The sequence below is a fragment of the Scyliorhinus torazame genome, chromosome 15 (genome assembly GCF_047496885.1).
Source record: "Scyliorhinus torazame isolate Kashiwa2021f chromosome 15, sScyTor2.1, whole genome shotgun sequence".
Classification (NCBI taxonomy): Eukaryota; Metazoa; Chordata; class Chondrichthyes; order Carcharhiniformes; family Scyliorhinidae; genus Scyliorhinus; species Scyliorhinus torazame.
Window position 1 is genome coordinate 99335168 of NC_092721.1, and position 20993 is coordinate 99356160.

The window sequence follows — 20993 nt, forward strand, 5'->3', positions numbered from 1 at the left end:
TCACACTTAGGTGCATTACCGGAGGAGTGCTGCTCAATCACAGGTGCTTTCTTTCAGATCAGATCTTGGAGCAAGACTGCCTTCTCAGTTGATGTAAAAGATTACATAGCACTATTTTGAAAAATAGAAATAGAGTTAACAAAAACAGAAAAACAATTTCAGCAGGTCTGACAACATCTGTGGAGAGACAAGGGAGCTAACGTTTCGAGTCTGGGTGACTCATTGTCTTAATCCTGGTGTCCTAGCCAATATTTATTCCTCAACCTATATCACTAACCAAGATTATCTTGTTACTATCGCATTCCTCTCAGTGGGAGCTTGGTGTGTGCAAAATGCCTGGCTTGTTTCTTACAACAGGGATTGTTTCTTACAACAGGGACGACACTTCAAAAGTACTTCATTGGCTGTAGAGCACTTTGGGACAACCTGGGGTCATGAGATGTACAGGATAAATGCCAGACTTTGTTTCATTCTTTACCTTAATATAATTAGTAGATATTTGACAAGCAATTGGAAACCAGTGAGTAGAGCTTGATCTGGGCATGCTGAACCAATCATTGTCTGACTGATCAATATAACTACAGTTTTCTGTGTGTTAAGTGGAATTTTGCATTGTTTGTTTGTTATTAATGTGCTCTGTACTTTTGAGGTGTTTTTTTACACCTAATTGTGAAAACACAAAAGCAAGAATCGCAAAAAATTAAAATACTGGAAGGATGCATGCTATTGTATTTTTGCAGGTCCTGTAGATTTATTAAAGGAGAGATGCCTTTGTTAAAATTAGCACCTGCTTTCCTCATTCATGCCAAGTTCAAAAACTGCCAAGCGCTGACAAGCAGCTTCAGAAAAGCCGATGTGCCCAAAAAAGCTGACAAGCCAAAAAACAGCCCTAAATATAGGTCTGATGCTATTTAAGTTTGAAGAATTAGACTGAAGGTGCAGTGAGACACGGACGTATTTATAACTTAAACATTCCATCAATTTTACTTTAGAAGGAAGAAATGGAATTCCAAAAGTACAGTTTGCAACCATGTAGGATTCAGGCATTTTCGAAGTATAATATGAGCAGTGAAATTGAGAGATAGATTTTTGAGGAGTACCTGGGGGACATTCCAGGAAATTAAGATTTCAACACTTAATCTGTTGTATTTTCCAATATTTTGAAGCTCATTGTAATTCTCCCATTCAGGCCAAAAATAATTTCTCCTGAAAGATTGCAGATATTTTGGATGGAGCATCCAGCCCTTTATGTGCAAATAGAGAAGTAGCTTTCAGAACTTTGATACAACTTCACAGGGTTCTGTAAATCTGACTCAGATACTGAGTGTAATTTGCTAAATTAAATCTTTTATAGCACAGGCCTGTAATTATCCTGAATGGAAGTGCATTTGAATGCATAAAAACAAAACTGCCTCATGATCACATCTATCCTTATTTCAGACCCAGATTTAGGCATGGGATTACATAAATCGCAGACAAGTTGATATGGCTATTTTAATTCAAAGACTATTATTTTTAAGTAACTTCAGAAGAGACTCGGAAGAATAATTGAAACAAAACCTTGGAAGTGACGCCTGATGAAGGATGATTAACGTTGATTTTTTTTAAAAATGCCACATAGTCTGCTGTTCAGTTCAAACATTTTCGAACATAGGGGAAGCTGGAAACTGCTATTGCTGATTATAGTGAGCAACTGCTCAACACTCCATTATTCCAAAGCAAAGATTAACCAATTTTTAAAAGGGGTTAATGTCCAAAGTCATTAAAATCAGATAAACACTCTTATCACCAGTTGTCAGTAAACTTGGTGCCCAACTGCGAACAATTCTGCACCTGAACTTTTTACCTACTTGGAATTGGGTATGGAATACCCAAGCTTATATCACAGCAGCTACTTACAACTTGCATTGGCTGAAGAAGATTTCAGAGAGAATGAATCATAATAAAGAATTTTACATTTGAGGCATTGAGGGAACAGCAACAAATGTAAAAGCAAAATACTGCAGATACTGTAAATCTGAAGTAAAGACAGAAAATGCTCAATAAACTCAGCAATCTGGCAGCATCTGTGGAGAGAGAAACAGCATTAACGGGCATGATCTATTGGGAGAAGCACAAAGTGCGGTAGCGTGCGTGACTTCCCGGGTGCTTTCTGACGGTCGACGCGGCGAGACTGCGACCAGTATCTAATGTCAATCAGGGCCGGAAATGGCCCACGGGCTTCATGGCAGAAATGGCAGTCCTGCCAGCTGATTCGACTGGACCCAGCCCGACTGCTCCCCGCTAACAAAGGGGAGCAGCATATAAACCGCTCCCTCCAAACATACACCAGTCAGCGCACTGCCATCCCAGCACAGAGACCTACTCCACGCTTCGGGGACACTGATCTAGCCAGGCTGCTGGATGTCGTGGAGTCGAGAAGAGATATCCTGTTCGGAGGACCAGCCACAGGGCCACCATTGCCACCTGGGAGGCAATGGCAGCGGCCGTCAGTTCGGGCAGAGTGACCAGGAGGACCTCAGTCCAGTGCAGGAAGAAGACCAATGACCTCCACAGGGCAGCACGGATGAGCTGACACCTGGCCTCTGGCATCGGTCCTACTTGCTACGCCCTTGAGCTCCTCCCCGCACTCCCTCAGCATAATACCACACACCCTTGTACCCACCTGAACAACCTACCCATGCCCAGCAGCTGTGCCCACAGATGTAACCCACCATAGAGCCCCCCAATGCATAAAGCGTGTGGCTCACAATGCTCCCTCTTTGACCCCACGGAAGATTTTCGCACATGAGAGGCAGGAAAGGGCCCAGACGGGCAGCGGAATGCTGGACATCAGAATCATCACCACTTGTGAGGAATGGGCCCTGTAGATCAGGAGGGTTGATCGAGGATAGAGCAGTCACCATCAGTGAGGTTGGCCTGTGCCGCAGAGGTGAGGATCCACTGCCCCTTCACGCAGATGACCTGTCTTCAGTGAGTTTTGCATGTCAGACAAAATGATCCTTCCCTCTCACTAACTACAGGTCCTTTCTTTCACAGGGTCTCCATCGGATGGAACCAGGCCATTCCCCCCCCCCCCCCCCCCCCCAAGGCGCCTTCCAAGAGAACGCCTAAGACGAGAGTTCCGAGGATACCATCATTAATGCATCATGGTTGTCATCCCCACCCTCCGCCAGAGCAGATACACAGAACTCAGTGGACATGCTTCTCGGACACAATGTGGTGAGCACCACACAGTTGCTGATGCACAGGTACTGTGGAGCATGTCCGAGGCACAAGTGGGCATTGCCAAGGCACCTCAGAGCATGGCCCAGTCACTGAGGAGCATCACTGAGGATATCGACACCATGGTACAGACAATGGGGAGGCAGGGCTGGAAGACACAGGGACGTCTGGAGCTCACTCCAGCTGCCCCTCCACACCTGTTTCACCATTAAGGTAGCCAGCGCCCTCCTGCCCTAAGCCCTCCAGAGGACTCCTGCCAGGGGCATCAAAGGCCACAGGGCATGCAAAGCAGCAGGCTGCCTCCACCCCCAATGCACATCCTGATGGGATTGGTCCAACACTAAATTTATATAGCCAGCTGCCCGGGCTTACAGAGCATCCATGATGCACCTGTGGGCTGTAGGTTGTGATATGCTGCACACGTCCCTGATCGAATGAACTGGTGGCATAAAAGTTCAGACCTGCGGTGCCCTTCACACCCACTGGGAACAGGTATTCCATCTCCTCCTCCATGGGGTGCCAAGTATGCAACATGGCACAGGTGTCCTATTGTCCCCTTGTTGAGGAGGAGCCTCCAGCGGCACATGCTGTCCATCATCTCCTTAAACAGCCAACGACGCCTGTACACCTTGGGCTGTTGCTCCCCTCCCCTCTGGGTCTCTCTCCGGACTGATGGGCGGCCAGATCTGCAGGGTGTGTGGCGGCCCCCCTGCACATGGGGTGCCACCTCGAACCTGCGGCAACTCTGCTGCCACCACCTCTCTGCCATCAGGCCTGGACTGCCACCAGCACCATGAGGGCTGCCGCTGTGGGACCTGGTGAGCTACATTGATGGACAAATCTGTTCTACAACAAAGTTCTAGACATGATAACACATTCTCAGGCTTATCCTCTGTTTCTGTAGAGGAAATAGCAATGGGGGATACCGTGTGTTAGTTTTTCTTGTGAAAATTAGCTGGTATGGCTTTGTATTGGTAGCAATATGGAACGGGGACGTTTCCTTGTTGTTTAATGGTTAGTGTAAAACAAGGAATGTTATGCAGTTGATTTTCAAACCTTTGTTACCATTGACGATTTAATAAACAAAATATTCTCAAGTGGCTTCTCATGGGTACACATGCCACATCGCAGATGAGTGTTATCGCCCAGCATTCCATTCAAACTGAGAGGCCGGGACACTCTGCCTGAACCCTGAGGCATCAGCACCACAGAGATAGCAGCCAACAATCAAGCACTCTAAAGCTGCGCTTCAGCACTGGGGATATTCTCGTGACCAGAGGGTGAGGGGGTGGACCAGGGGAGGGTACATGAACTCGGTCCCCATAAAGTAATCCGGCAGTGGTCTGGGTCCGGGTCCAGGGGCCCCTGCAGAGGCAGGGGGTGTGTGCAAGGCAGGGTTCCCCAGCACAACCAGCTTGGTGGATGGCACTCTGGTAGGAGGTGGAACACGTTTGAGTGGGGGTGGCTTGGGTCTCTGAGGGTCCTGGGGTGGAAGCTATAACTAATTATTGGTCTCTCACCATCTCCAATTCCTTAGAGATATCACAATAAGGACAGCATTTTCTATTTTTATAGCAACAACTGTAGATCTGTGATGGACAATTGGTAGTGATGCAGGATAGGACATGACAGCTAAATTTTGGATAAGCTGTGTTTAATGGAGGGTAGCAGATAGAGCATCAGCCAGGAAAGCATTGGATTAGTGAAGTCTGGTGATGAGAATGATATGGGTTAGCCATTCTAAGGAAGCAAACACAAGTATAGATCAAAAGACTGGGGTATGTACATACACAAGCCACTCAATCCTTGTGCAGGTTTGATGCTGAGTACCAGAGATGTAAAGCCAATATCTAAGCCAAGTTACTTTTCATCTCTTCTCATGCTCCTAAATTTAAGAGCGTATTAAAAACACGGTGGACGGGATTCGCCACTCCCGCGCCGAAGTGCCGACGCCGTCGTGAACGCCGACAATGGGCTAGGATCGGGGCCGTGTCATCTACACGCGCCAGGCCTTGTCGCCGCGTAAAGGCGGTGCCGCATAGATGACGCGGCCGGCGCCGCATAACTGACATCACCCGCGCATGCGTGGTTGTCGTCCTCTCTAAGTCCGCCCCGCAAGAAGATGGCGAACGGATCTTGCGGGGCCGCGGAAGGAAGGAGGTCCTCCTTCAGAGAGGACGGCCCGACGATCGGTGGGCACCGATTACGGGCCACCCCACATTTGAGGTACCCCCCGGTGCAGGATCCCCCCTCGCCACCCCCGCAGGCCACCCCCCCAGCGTTCGCGCGCTGTTCCCGACGGCAGCGACCAGGTGTGGACGGCGCCGGGGGGAACCCGCCGTTTTGGCCTGGCCGCTCGGCCCATCCAGGCCTGAGAATAGCGGGGGTGCCGGAGAATCGCCATTTTGGGTGTCTCCGGCGATTCTCCGGCCTGCGGAACTCAACCAGGCCGTTCCCGCCGCTTGGGAGAATCGCGGGAGGGCGTCAGACCGGCGTCCCGGGAAATTTTGGCGGCCCAGGCGATTCTCCCAACTGGCGCGGGAGTGGAGAATCTCGCCCGTGATATTGACACTTGATCAAATTTAGCATGTTGTTGCGCTTTTTAGCCTTAGTTTATTACCTCTGATTATGTCACCTTTGCTCACGAGTCGCCAGGTATCTTTCTGATACCGCCACGTGGTTCAAGCTCGGGTTATGATTAATAAGTCAGCACACCGCTTAGTAAGATTGAAATCAACGGTCATTTATTATATACAGCAATTAATACTTATACAATAATGCTACTTCTAGACTAATACCTATAACTAACAGGCCAATACTTAACTTTAGGAAGGGCCCACCGGGTCAGGGAAACGAATGGCTTATCGAATCAGATCTGGCCCGCGGGATTCAAAAGGCTGATACGGGTCGATGGCTAGGAGTCTTTATCGGGCAGCGATCGCTGGAGTCAAACTTACAGTTTCGGGTCGATGTTCTTGCGAAGGTCGCGAGCAGGAGAAGAAGGGAGAGAGAGAGAGATCTGAACTTGGCCCCTCAATTTATAGGGCCCAGGGGCTTCCCGCCTCTCGGGGCGGCCCTTGACCCTGAGTCCCAAGTGATTGGACTTGTTCCCAATCACTGGGTTTGATATGCTCCAATAATGGGGCGATTCCTCGATTGGGGGGTGGTCGTTCACCTGTCTTTGTTTCGGCCACTGCAGGCGCCGAAAGGTCTGGCCCGGCATTCAATTGCTAATATGTTGCAATTGTTCCCGGGAATAGCCGATTAAACTGCAGATGTCTGTGTTGATGTGCTGCTAATAGTCTTAGGTATCGATCTGGGCCGACTTCCCCAGATCCGAATACGCTATTCTGTCTGCAGCTGTCCGTTTGTGTCCTGTTGGCTGCTTTTCCCATCAGCCTTTTCGGTTAGCCATTTTAAATCGGGTTTTGGCCAAATTAATAGGGAATCAGCCATTTTAGATGGCTACAGACCCTCCTTGTGATCCTAACGTGAAACGTGAAGGATCACATAAATTTTGTCCTTTCCGTCCCCTAACCGGGGGGGGGGGGGGGGGGGGGGGGCGGTGCACCTCCTACATGGCCACTACTCTGACCCTAGCTATGCACAAAAATTTACCTACACAATTCTTGAGGGCGCTATATCAGGCAGGGGCATGTATCTAAAAAAATAAAAATTTGGAACCTCTAATTTTACCTAAGTACACTCATCAAGCATTGCATCATCCTATCTCTCTAAAACATACAATAACAATCATAACATTCCATATATTCTTTCCTGGCTTGGCAGTCAAGCTCAGGATCATACATTTTTTTTTTGTTACTGGCAGTTTTGTACATTTTCTTATTTACAGGAAAACACAAGTGCTTGTTCTTTATTTTTGTATTATAGGTCGCGGGGGTCTGGGGTCTGGTCATACCCGAACATAGGGGATTGGATCCGATATACCGGGGTTCGAGCGCGGTATGCTCTCCTTCTCCAGTTGTGGAGGTGCATAGTCTGCACTGCACAGCAGAGTATTGCCAACGCTAATCGTGCTTCAATAACGTACGACAGGGAGTACCAAGTTATGAACTTGGCACACCAGGATAGTGCAGCGTGGCTGGTGACTGGGACCTCGGTACTGTGGGGCAGTGAAACATTAACGGTAGGGGGGTTTGGAGTAATGGGGTCCGCGTTCCTGCGCAACCAAATGTTCAGTATAAAAATCTTGATCACGATGAAAGACGTCCTCATGGCTGTCCTCTTTCTTTTTCTTTCTTTGTGTTCTCTGTTTTCTCCGGTCCTGGAGCTTCTGGAGTTCTGTAAAACAAGTATAGTCTCTGTAACTACCTTGGTATAATATCCGGTATGTTAGTGTGTCTGTCCTTCTTGGGGCCAATTAAACCCTTATAATTGGTCACAATGAGTGACTCCACCCCCCATTTTTTTCCCAAAACAAATGTTAGGACACGGCACACTTCCCAATGGTGAACCAGTGCTAAGTTTATCATCCAAATGTTCCGGGATGTAAATAGCATGAGGCAGCAACCCAAGGGTCGCCTAAATAAATAAAACTGTTTTGAAAGGAAAAGGTCGAATGAGGTGCGTATGGGCCGCGACGGGTAAGATTTGGATGGAGTCCCCGGGTAGGACGGCTACCAATACCGTATGTCCCCTACCTGAGCTTTTATGACCAGCGGGGGGGTCCCCAGGCAGGGCGGGTCTCACACCGTTTCTCCACTGCCTGAGCAACCGACAAGAACGGGCAAAAATATAGTCATCATGGTGGGGTTGCTGCTGTGATTCTCCCGTCAAATCAGAACGGGCGTCTGGCCTTGAACCAGTACCAGCTGAAAAGCTAGTGCTGTGCTTCTACCCTCGAATCAGAACGGGCGTCTGGCACTTGGACCAGTACCAGCTGATAAGCTAGTTCCTCTGAACGAGCATGTGGTCTGCTGACCAGGTATCTGTGGACAAGTTGGTACCATTGTGGTATCTGTGGACAAGTTGGTACCGCTGAACAAGCGTCTGGCCGTGATGGGGGTTTTGGAAAGAGCTAAAAGTTTCAGGTGAATGGGTGTTTGGCGGTGAGAAAATTCTCCTGTCGGACGAACAACATTTAAACAAACATACAAACAACGCAAAACATCCTGCAGGTTCCATCAGGAAGGACAACACTTTTCCCCAAGTGTCTCCTTTAAATCATCATGTGGACACCTCAGTTCTCTGTTGCGAACAGGGTCGCAAAGGGGTTGGCGGATTGGGGGTCTGACTCGGGATTGTCCCCTTCTCCCGGGTGCCAAATTCTGGAGTGAATTAATGTTGAGAGGGCTGCATGGTATGAGTTGGGGTTACTCTCGTCTTTGCGGACGAGTCTGTAGGTGTTGTCGCGGTGCCAATGGCGTTCGTCAAGTTGTGTGGGGATAAAGTCGGGGTCCTCCGTGTGATTCGGTGGTCGGTGGTGTGGTTTGTTTAAGAAAGTGATGAGGAAGGGATCACTGGAGTCGAACTCGGAGTCGCTGGGTGTGGGACAAGGATAGTAGGGAGGCGTGCTGTGGCTGTCGTCACAGTCGCTGTCTGCTGCTGCAGTCTGTGGGCGTTCCGGGGCGGAGTGTAAAGTTTGTGGGTGGAGTCAGGGGGCGAGTCCGTGTCTGGGCTGGACGTGGAGGGGGTTGGTGTGGTCACGTTGGCTGTGGGCGGGGTTTGGTCTGCTGCGCCAAGCATGACGTGGTGGGCGTGGTTTGACTGTGCTCCATAAACCTTTAGCTGGTTTATGTGAAACCACGTAGTCTTAACATTTTGGTATTTGATTTTGTATACCGATGGGCTTACTTTATCCGTAATGGAGTACGGACCCGAGTATTTCGGAGACAGAAATGTGCTGGGGTTATACACAGACAACATCACTTGTTGTCCTATATTATACTCCATTGCATGTACTGCCTCATCAAAACAGGCCTTGCTCTGTTTTCTTTTAGTACCCAGTTTAACAGCAGCTGCTAACTGAGCCGTTTTTACATTTGCAAGTAATTGTTCAATGGCTTTCTCATGGGTGAGGGCCGTAACTTCAGGGCTGGTCAGGTCTAAACCCAACAAGTACTCTGTCCCTTTCATGGGGCGTCCGGTCATGAGGGTGTGTGGGGTGAAACCTGTGGAGGTGGAAACAGTGTTACGCAAAAACATCAGCGCAAAGGGGAGGACCGAATCCCAAGTGGTGTTGTTCTGCTGGACCATTTTTCTAAGGGTGGTTTTTAGGGTCCGATTCATGCGCTCCACTATACCACTTGACTGAGGGTGGTACGCAATATGAAATTTTTGGGTTATGCCAAATATCGTGAGGACGTTCTGCATGACCCGTCCCGTAAAGTGAGAACCTTGGTCCAACTCAATACTGCGGGGGAGTCCCCATCTTGTGAAGATGTGGTGGGTTAGGATTTTGGCGGTGGTTTTCGCGGTGTTGGTGCGGGCTGGAAATGCTTCCCCCCACTTTGTAAAAGTGTCTATGACCACCAGAACATATTTATAGCCATTCCTGCAAGGGGGCAATGGACCCATAAAATCGATCTGGAGGTTAGTCCAGGGGCCGTTAACGGGTCGGGTGTGGCTGAGATGTGCCTTTTTGGCATATCTATCTGGGTTGTTCTGAGCGCAGATGAGGCAATTCTCGATGTAATGGGATACATCCTCTTTGAGATTAGGCCACCAACACAGCTGTTTGAGGTGGGCTGCAGTGGGTTCGATTCCCTGGTGTCCATGACCATCATGGAATAAACAGATTATTTGGTTCCTATCCTGCTCAGGAACTACATAAAGGATGTCCTTTAGCACCACACCGTCATGTGTGGTTATTGTATTTCTGTACCTCTCGTATGAGGCTGGAAACTTCCCTTTCACGATTTCAGTGAGAGCGCTACCCTGCTTCTGGGCCTCTACTAGATCTTCGATCCTAGTCTGCGCGACCTGAACTGCACTCACTGGCGCACTAACTGGGGCGCTCTCGGGGGGCTTCCAAAAATACCCATGCCTGGATCCTGCCTTAGCCAGCGCGTCGGCATTTACATTTCCAGGGGGGTAGGAACGATGGTGGCTGCGGACTTTTATAATGCCAAAGGTCCGGTTCTTGGCTTTTTTCAAAATATGGCAGAGTAATGGGGCTGAGGGGAGGGGTTTCCCATCTGCGGAAACAAATCCTCTTGTTTCCCAGAGGGGCAGAAATTCAGTGAGGCTGTTGCACACGTATGGACTGTCTGAATATATGTCTGCTGGGCTGGGGAAGGAGTCTGGGTGCTCTACGATGTAAACGATGGCCGCAAGCTCTGCTGCCTGCGCGCCTAAGTGTTCGGGTAATTTTAATGCGATTTCCTCGAGGGCGCGTCCCTGCGCGTCCTCCACATAAATCCCACAACCTGTGATGCGTTGCCCATCCAGGACTATGGAAGATCCATCCACATAGATCCTAATGGGATCACACGTGTCCGGGTGAGGGGAGTTCTGAGATGGAATGGCTAGTTTTCTGGGGGGTGTTTTAGCTATAAAGTGGCCTGTATTATGGTGGGGCGAGATAATTTCACACTCATGGGTGGTTCCGGGGTACTGTAGATTGTCCGCTAAATATGTGTGTGTTTTGGTCCGTTTGACTGTGATGCCCCGTCCTTGTAAGAGAAGGGTCCACCGAGCAGCGCGGATTTGGCTGACGGTACCGTCTTTAAGTCGTCCGTCTAGTAAAAGTTGGGTGGGGGTGTGCTCGGTCAAAATGGTGATGGGGTTCAGTCCGGTAATGTATGAAAAGTACTGGACTGCCCAGAAAACTGCGAGCAGGTGTCTCTCACAGGCTGAGAATCCCTGCTCCACAGCATCTAAAATTCGAGAGGCATAAGCCACGGGTCTTAGCTGGTCGTGCCGTTCCTGCAGGAGCACAGCTGAAAGGGTGCGGTCTGTGGTCGCTACCTCTATTGCGTAAAGGGAAAGCGGGTCGGGAACTTGTAGTGCGGGGGCGGCTATGACCGCCTGTTTTAATGATTCCACAGCATCCGTATGCTGCGGAAGCCATTCCAAGGGAGCTCCTTTCTTTAGGAGGTCTGAGAGGGGCGCTGCCTTGCTGGCGAAACCGTCAATGTGGTTTCGGTAGTAGCTAACCAGTCCTAAAAACGACCGGAGGGCTGAAACGTGTTGGGGAAGGGGCAATTTAGCGATCGAGTCAATTCTTTTGTGCTCGATCTCACGTTTGCCGTGTGTGATAATAGTACCCAAATATACCACTTTTTCTTCCAATATCTGGGCCTTTTTGGGGTTTACTTTACAGCCAATGGAATGTAGTAATTCCAGGAGTTCGGACAGAAGCTCAATGTGCTCTTCCTTCGTGTCTGACTGCAGTAGTAGATCGTCTACATACTGTACCAGACATTCGGGGCGAGAAAATTTTGCTAGTCCATTTGCCAGCTGTCGGTGGAAAATGGAAGGGGAGTTGTGGAGCCTTGTGGCAGGCATGTCCACGTGTATTGCTGCGCTCTGAAAGTGAAGGCAAGTTTGTACTGGCACGCCTTTGCCAATGGAATGGACCAGAACCCATTACTGACGTCCAAAACCGTGAAATATCGGGCATGGAGTCCCTGTTTCAGCATGGTCTCGGGACTTGTTGCAACGGTGGGGGCTGCTGCGGGGGTGACTTTATTGAACCCCCGATAATCTATGGTCAAGCGCCATGATCCGTCGGGCTTCCTTACTGGCCAAATCGGGGCATTATTAGTTGAGGCTACTGATCTTAGGACGCCCTGCTCTAATAAACTTTATATAACCTTTAGGATTTCTCCCTCTGCTTCTAGGGGGAATCCGTACTGCTTTTGGGGTCTACGGAACCAGTCAACCATCCACAGTCGTGCTTGTGGGTCGCAAATGCTGCCCTGTTCTTTTGCAGGACAGTCGGTCCGTGCTGAGTGTGGTGGGGTTGAACCAAAACTCGCCCACTGCGCTAATTTTGTTCATTTAGTTCCCTATGGTGAGCGTTGCGGGGGCTCTAGCGGATTTTACCATCTTCCAGACACACTGGTTGACTGGGTCGAAAGATAGGTGGTGGGAATTCATGAAGTCGATCCCCAAAATGTGCTCTGCTGTTGGGGGCAGGTCGACTAACACTACGGGGTGTTTTGTATTAATGGTTCCGATTTGGATGGGTACAGGGGTTGTGATGTGTCCCTGCTGTGAGTGGCCTGTGAAGCCGCTGAGGGTGATAGTGGCTGTAGTGGGCTACGTGCCCTTACCAAGGGTGGAGGAATTTAAGGTGGTGCGGGACCCTCCTGTGTCCCAGAGAAGCTCGATCGGCTGTCCCCTAACTTTCGCTGCGACTACAGGTCATCCTGACCTATCCCAAAGGGTATCGTAGACCCAACTGGGGGAGCCTGTACACCGTCAGTCCGTTCCGGTCAAGTCTGTCTGATCGGACTGGGCGCTAACGCTATGTATGGGATCTGCCTTTTTCTTATTGAGAGTGCCTGTCTGTTGGGCTCTCTGTAGTTTTTTAGGGGCCTTGCATTCTTTGGCAAAATGTCCCAACTGTCCGCAATTGTATCATTCTTGCGGTTTTGCTGGGGGGCTGCTCTTTCCCTCGTTTACCCAGGCGGGGTTGTGAAGAGTGGTTCTTACTGCCTGCACGTCTGCGACGGCTTGTTTTTCCTCGGGGGTCCTAGCTGCGGGTTTACTGTGAGCCGCTTGTTCATAAACGCGGGACAATCTTTTGACCACCCACTTCTCGTTATGAGCCTCCTCCGAGGGGTCATAATTACTACAGGCATTCTGTCCTGCTTCCGTGGCATGGGAGATAAGGGTGCGGGTCCATTTGGCCATATTGTCTGCGGACAAATGGGCACGGTCTACGTTTCCGAAAACGGCTTCAAAGTGAATCCACAAGCGTCCTGCGAACGTTGTGGGGTGTTCAGACTTTTTATGTCTGCACTTATTTAGGCCATCTACGGGGTCGCCCCGGTTATACCCGATCACATCCAGGATCGCGGTATGCATTTCTGCAAGGGTGCCTCCTCCTACATTCCGTGGGTCGGGAAGGGCTGCTGCGACCAATGGGTCTAAGCTGAGGACCGTGAGCTTTACCTGCTCTTTCTCATCCTGGCCGTACAAGGTCGCCTGGTGTTTGACGGTGGCAAAGAAATTTTGGGGGTCTGAAGCGGGGAGGAACGGTGTGATTTTCGTACACGCGTCCCTTAATTGGGTCACTGTGAGGGGGGTGGAATATAGGACTTCCCCCTCGTCTGCTGTGGCTGTGCGGTGGGTTGTTACAGGGTTCATGGGAGCCTGTACTACCTGCTGTGTGGGGGGTGGGGGTGCTTTCCTCCTTTGGGGCTTTCCTTGCGCACATGTCCCCTGAACATATCTCTGCGCTGTCTCCTGCAATTCTTCCCAATCAGGGCCACCTTCCTGTTCTAAACTTTCCCCAAAAGTTTCTTGGAATCCCCTTTGGACAGAAAGCATTGATTACAGGTCTGCAATTTGCTTTCGGCACTTCGTGTGGTCTAAGGTACTCTGCCTTTGTTCTGTGGTTGCAGCGTAGAGCGCTCTCAAGGCTGCCTTGAGATCACTACATTGCTTTTGTAGCGTCTCCACCTGCTTCTCTGTCTCTTTCTTAACCAGGACTGCACGCTGCGTGTCCTGATAAGCCTTCTCATACTGAGATTGAAAACTGCTTAAATGCACCAGACAAGACTGGTGACCCCGTTTGGCGTCAGCCACCTCTTCGTCCTTGGCTTCTAACTGCCTTTTCAGTTCCAGTTTCTCTTTTTCCATCTTGCATACATCGATTGTACTCATATGATGTATGCCTTCTATTTCTTTCCTGGCGACCTCCTCTGTGCCTTGCAATTGTGCCATACAGGACACGATTGCCATCGGCTTGCGCGCTTTCGCTAAGCTTTTCTTATGAATTTCACTCATGTTCTCCCAACAAGTATGCCCTATACCTCCGGGACCTGAGTCGTCATTATTACAGAAACTGCTCCACACGGGCCATCCTTTACCCTGTAGGAATTTCAGAATTACTGCTTCCCAAAGGGGACTCTGTCCCACTTTAATGCTGCTGATCGGTGCGACCGCAAATTCTTCGGGATTCATGAGGCGTTGCATTGCCTGCATGGCCATCTCTCTTATCTGCTTGCTACGTTCAAATTTGGAACAGGGGGCTAAGGTGGTGTCGTAGATGCGGGTACGGCTTGCACTAATTTCCGAAAATACCGACTTCCGACAGTTTTGACGCAACAAAAATCTATCAGTTTTACCTTATAACCCTGTTAGTTACGCATGCTCACACACACTCCCGAATTGTGAATTATTAACCAGAACCGCTTGAACACTTGTGGGTTTTTTTTGCTTTTGTTTCCGATTGGATTCTATACAAATTTCTGGGGTTCTCCCGGAGTGGTTTTCCACTTCTATGTCGTGTCCCGACGGAGTCAGCAATTATGTTGCTCTTTTTAGCCTTAGTTTATTACCTCTGATTATGTCACCTTTGCTCACGAGTCGCCAGGTATCTTTCTGATACCGCCACGTGGTTCAAGCTCGGGTTATGATTAATAAGTCAGCACACCGCTTAGTAAGATTGAAATCAACGGTCATTTATTATATACAGCAATTAATACTTATACAATAATGCTACTTCTAGACTAATACCTATAACTAACAGGCCAATACTTAACTTTAGGAAGGGCCCACCAGGTCAGGGAAACGAATGGCTTATCGAATCGGATCTGGCCCGCGGGATTCAAAAGGCTGATACGGGTCGATGGCTAGGAGTCTTTATCGGGTAGCGATCGCTGGAGTCAAACTTACAGTTTCTGGTCGATGTTCTTGCGAAGGCCGCGAGCACGAGAAGAAGGGAGCGAGAGAGAGATCTGAACTTGGCCCCTTACTTCATAGGGCCCAGGGGCTTCCCACCTCTCGGGGCGGCCCTTGACCCTGAGTCCCAAGTGATTGGACTTGTTCCCAATCACTGGGTTCGATATGCTCCAATAATGGGGCGATTCCTCGATCGGGGGGTGGTCGTTCACCTGTCTTTGTTTCGGCCACTGCAGGCGCCGAAAGGTCTGGCCCGGCATTCAATTGCTAATATGTTGCAATTGTTCCCGGGAATAGCCGATTAAACTGCAGATGTCTGTGTTGATGTGCTGATAATAGTCTTAGGTATCGATCTGGGCCGACTTCCCCAGATCCGAATACGCTATTCTGTCTGCAGCTGTCCGTTTGTGACCTGTTGGCTGCTTTTCCCATCAGCCTTTTCGGTTAGCCATTTTAAATCGGGTTTTGGCCAAATTAATAGGGAATCAGCCATTTTAGGTGGCTACAATGTTACTGTCCAGCTTGTACACTCATATTAATTACTTAGAAGTACTCCAGCATGATTCTTTCCACTCAAAAATAAATTAGAAATATGCAGTTGGCTAAAAATTAAATGGAGTTATGAAACCTGAGTGCTCATGCTCAGCCATTTGATACGATAAATAGAAATCAGAAACGACTGTAACTCAACTTGTACTTGAGCCAAATCCAAATGCAAACAATTATTCTCCCGTTATCCAGCTTAAAAGCAAAGTGCAAGTTTGGCTCCCCGCCAACTCTGTTTTGACAAAAGGTCATCAGCCTAAAATCTTGAGTACGATTTAACAGAAATGGAACAGAGTCCCATGTCGAGTGCGTTTAGCCGGGTGTTTCCCGGGATTCTTAGCACCCAGAAAGACCCCACTATCTAACAGGACTCTGTTTCATTTCGGGGCCTCAGTGGGGAACGCCCCACCGAGTCCCATTTCCAGCGCCCGATTGCGAGACCCCCCCCCAACATGACCCCCTCAACAAATTCCAGTTCTCGCTCACCATGACAAGCCTGACTGCAGTGCCCCATGGCCCCACTTAATTGGTTGTGAGGGTGCTGTCCATCCATGCAATCACCTTCTTCCAAGTGCAGTCCTAGCAATAGCCACCACGCCTTGTGGTGCTGCTGAGCTGCCAGCCATCTAACCAGCTGGATGCTCCCAAAGACAGGCTGCCATCCTTAATATCCTAATAGGGATGGCTGCCCCTGCATCCACAGGCAAAATGTGGCCCCAAGACCCTAGACTGCCAAAGCTCTCCACCCTATTGCTATTGAGGCTGTTGATGGGATCCCCACCGAAATGACAAAATCCAACCTGGGGTGTGGCAAGGTTTTTTCTTATTTCCTAACTCATGTCAGATAGTACCAGCAAGCTCTTCAAGCAGCAGTGAATGTACCACGGCCAAACATGATTATATTGTCATATAATGTTCACAATCTAAGCCTCTTCCTTGAATGGCTATACCCAGATGGAACCGCTCTGTGAAATTCACACCTGCCATTGTTCATGGTTTACTCTAATATAGAAATCAATGGACTTCTAGGCTTCATGTCTTTAAGTTTGCAATTTAGCAAAAGAGAACTGCAGGAAACCAGTTAACCATAAGTAGGTGTGAAGGATGGTCATCTATCCCCATTATATAGCCATGGATTTTGGCTTTAAACCATTATGAGTTGGTCATATGACCAAAACTGGGTTCTGATACTAAAGTATTTTATTATCCCAAAAACTAGAGAGAAACAGTCAGTCTGCAAAGAACACCACTGTAGAATATAATCTGCAGATCAAGGCATGAACACCTGAGCCTTTTCAAAAGTCTAGGCTGCTTTATTATAAAGCCTTCTAGCCTGATTCCTAATCCAAATCCACCTGTAAAGAAACCTGGCCTCCTGATTTAAAAAGAATCCACAAGTGACTATCTTTGCGACGTGCAGTACATCCATATCATCATGGGAATCTTGTAATAATCCTGTATTACAACCCTTGACAGTGAAACTGTTTAGACTATGCTATCGGAATAAAATGCCCCATTACTGGGTTCACTGTCACTGTTTTTCCTACGCTGAGCAAATCACGTGAACTATGAACTATTATTTTCTTTGTAACTTATAAAAGTACACTATTCTCTTTAATCACCTGTCCCTCATGCATGAGTGTGGGTGAGTGACATAGCATTTAGATTTTTGCAATGAATGCATAAATAAATAATCCTATTTATTTAAATTCACAAACATTTGCTACTGCTATTGAGATTCATTACAACACTCGGGGGACAACATAAATCTTGCTTTATTAAAATACACTGCTTACAGACAGTAAGAAAAAAGATTCAAGGATTTCAGTTCTCTCCTGAACCTGTCTGCAACATTAATGGTAACTTTTAAGCCACTACAGTCATAGTCCAGCGCTTTACTTCTGTCTCAGTCAGGACTGAAGATTTGCAGTCAGGACTTAAGATAGAGATCTGAAAAACCTAATTTGTGAAACTATATTTCACATTTCACTGAAGGCCACAGAACACCTATCTCTTAAAACTGGCATGCAATGGTGTGAATTTTAATCAGTTATCGCATGCATATTTTGTCACAGACCCAGATACACCACAACCTTGAGTAGATTAGAGATAATTCCACAAGAGAGTTTATTTCATTTTAGCTGTGTGAGAGCATTTACAAAATCTGCTTGTGATTTTATTTAATTGTATATAGAAGTTACATTCTAAGCATGCGAGATCAGAAATGTTAAATTCCATCCTTTGTGTTTGTAAATATATTCAAAATTGTGAGAAATGCCATGAAAAAGTAAATTCCATGTTGACTTGGATATCGAGGAAGAAACAGTTCTGACAGGATTATTTTTAGTTTTCAAAGGATGCCATAAAAGAGCAGAATAAAAGCCATAAGAAATAATACGTGAGCAAATGTATATCACATTTGATGTTTCTACAGATGATATTTTAAACCTGAATTATATCTGGGGTGGTCCCGGCGGATTGGAAATTAGCAAACGTGACACCACTGTTTAAAAAAGGAGGTAGGCAGAAAGCGGGTAATTATAGGCCAGTGAGCTTAACTTCGGTAGTAGGGAAGATGCTGGAATCTATCATCAAGGAAGAAATAGTGAGGCAGCTGGATGGAAGTTGTCCCATTGGGCAGACGCAGCATGGGTTCATAAAGGGCAGGTCATGCCTAACTAATTTAGTGGAATTTTTTGAGGACATTAACAGTGCGGTAGATAACGGGGAGCCAATGGATGTGGTATATCTGGATTTCCAGAAAGCCTTTGACAAGGTGCCACACAAAAGGTTGCTGCATAAGATAAAGATGCATGGCATTAAGGGGAAAGTAGTAGCATGGATAGAGGATTGTTTAATTAATAGAAGCAAAGAGTGGGGATTAATGGGTGTTTCTCTGGTTGGCAATCAGTAGCTAGTGGTGTCCCTCAGGGATCAGTGTTGGGCCCACAACTTTTCATAATTTACATAGATGATTTGGAGTTCGGGACAAAGGGCAATGTGTCCAAGTTTGCAGACGACACTAAGATAAGTTGTGAAGCAAAAAGTGCAGAGGATACTGGAAGTCTGCAGAGGGATTTGGATAGGCTAAGTGAATGGGCTAGGGTCTGGCAGATGGAATACAATGTTGACAAATGTGAGGTTATCCATTTTGGTAGGAATAACAGCAAAAGGGATTATTATTTAAATGATAAAATATTAAAACATGCTGCTGTGCAGAGGGACCTGGGTGTGCTAATGCATGAGTCGCAAAAAGTTGGTTTTCAGGTGCAACAGGTGATTAAGAAGGCAAATAGAATTTTGTCCTTCATTGCTAGAGGGATGGAGTTTAAGACTAGGGAGGTTCTGCTGCAATTGTATAAGTTGTTAGTGAGGCCACACCTGGAGTATTGTGTTCAGTTTTGGTCTCCTTACTTGAGAAAGGACGTACTGGCACTGGAGGGTGTGCAGAGGAGATTCACTAGGTTAATCCCAGAGCTGAAGGGGTTGGATTACGAGGAGAGGTTGAGTAGACTGGGACTGTACTCGTTGGAATTTAGAAGGATGAGGGGGGATCTTATAGAAACATATAAGATTATGAAGGGAATAAACAGGATAGATGCGGGCAGGTTGTTTCCACTGGCGGGTGAAAGCAGAATTAGGGGGCATAGCCTCAAAATAAGGGGAAATAGATTTAGGACTGAGTTTAGGAGAAACTTCTTCACCCAAAGGGTTGTGAATCTATGGAATTCCTTGCCCAGTGAAGCAGTAGAGGCTCCTTCATTAAATGTTTTTAAGATAAAGATAGATAGTTTTTTGAAGAATAAAAGGATTAAGGGTTATGGTGTTCGGGCCGGAAAGTGGAGCTGAGTCCACAAAAGATCAGCCATGATCTCATTGAATGGTGGAGCAGGCTCGAGAGGCCAGATGGCCTACTCCTGCTCCTAGTTCTTATGTTCTTATATTAACTGAGGAATAAGTATCGGGTTGAACTTTTATAATACAAATGAAGTATACACGAGCATTTCACCTGTGCAATATTTTTTTTCTTATTCATTCATGGGATGTGGGCATCGCTGGCTGGCCACCATTTATTCCCCATCCCTAATTGCCCTTGAGAAGGTGGCGGTGAGCTGCCTTGTTCAATTGTTCTGGTCCCTGTGGTGTAAGTCCTCAGACAGCACCTTCCAAATCCATGACCACTACCATCTAGAAGGACAAGAGCAGCAGATATCTGGGACCCCATCACGTGGAGGTTCACCTCCAAGTCACTCACCATCCTGACTTAGAAATATATCGCCGTTCCTTCACTGTCGTTAGGGCAATGTCCTGGAACTCCCTCCCAAACAGCACAGTGCGTGTACCTACACCTCAAGGACTGCAGCAGTTCAAGAAGGCAACTCATCACTACCTTCTGAAGGGCAACTAGGGATGGGCAATACATGCTGGCCTAACCCACATCCTGTAAATGAATAAAAAAACCAAGTTGCTGTTTGTTGTTTTTGTTTGAATTAGTTCAATTGATATGTTTTGTTTTAAATAATGCAAAAAAAATGAAAACAAGATGCTTCCTCAAATCAGGAGATATTCTCCAACAAACAGTTTTATCTTTCCTGAGTTCTTCTTGCAGCATCTTTCTGGACCTCATTGTTTCACAGCTTTCTGCTTTAAGATGTGTTCCTGCCTGTGTGTGTCTCTGTGTTTTATCTTTCTCTGTACAGCAGCAAACAAAAGGCAGAGTTATGTTAGATCTCTGACTGAATGCCCAGTACCAAGGATTTCCCACTGGCTGTAATGTATTTGTCACTTATTGAGACAAACCACCAAAATGTTTATTATTTAAAGTCTTTTTCATTGGAAAAAAATCAAAGCAAGCTGATTAACAGCTAAATTACTTATCGTCTCAGAACCCCAGTTTTATTTTGCATGAATACAATGTGCTTCAAAACATATGACAGAAATGTTTATTTCATTACCAGCTTTGTTTAATCTTTGATTGAAATTATACATTTATAATTTAAAAGCATGTCTATCTCACTGTGCTCAACAAGATGACTGGGAATTAAGCTAAATTATTTTTGGCTCACAATTTAGTTAATTTCTCAGCTTTTTTAGGTTCGATCTTTATCGCCTGAAATGGGTGCCCTGAACAAAACATGCGCCCCCCGAACAAAACATGTGCCCCCCTCGGAGAGCCGAGGCTAGCCTGGAAATAGGGGGTTGAGCAACAAGCGTGTTGCGGAGTTTGGGGGAGCACTTCTAATCTTTCAGCCCTGCAGAACATTTAAAAATGGAACTATTCTTTTGGTAGTGGCCACTGCTTAGGCCAGAACAGCTTTTGTTGCAACTTCATGAAGCAGGCGTAATGTTTGCTCTGTTCCACACAGCCCAATTTGTCAGAGGAATCCATTTAAATGTGGAAGGGG

General features: G+C 47.3%; 1 protein-coding gene across 3 annotated transcripts in view; it reads left to right on the forward strand.

The window, feature by feature from the left end:
* grm5b (glutamate receptor, metabotropic 5b) overlaps window positions 1-20993 on the forward strand; it is a 966940-nt gene that overhangs the window by 892472 nt on the left and 53475 nt on the right. The window lies entirely within an intron of this gene.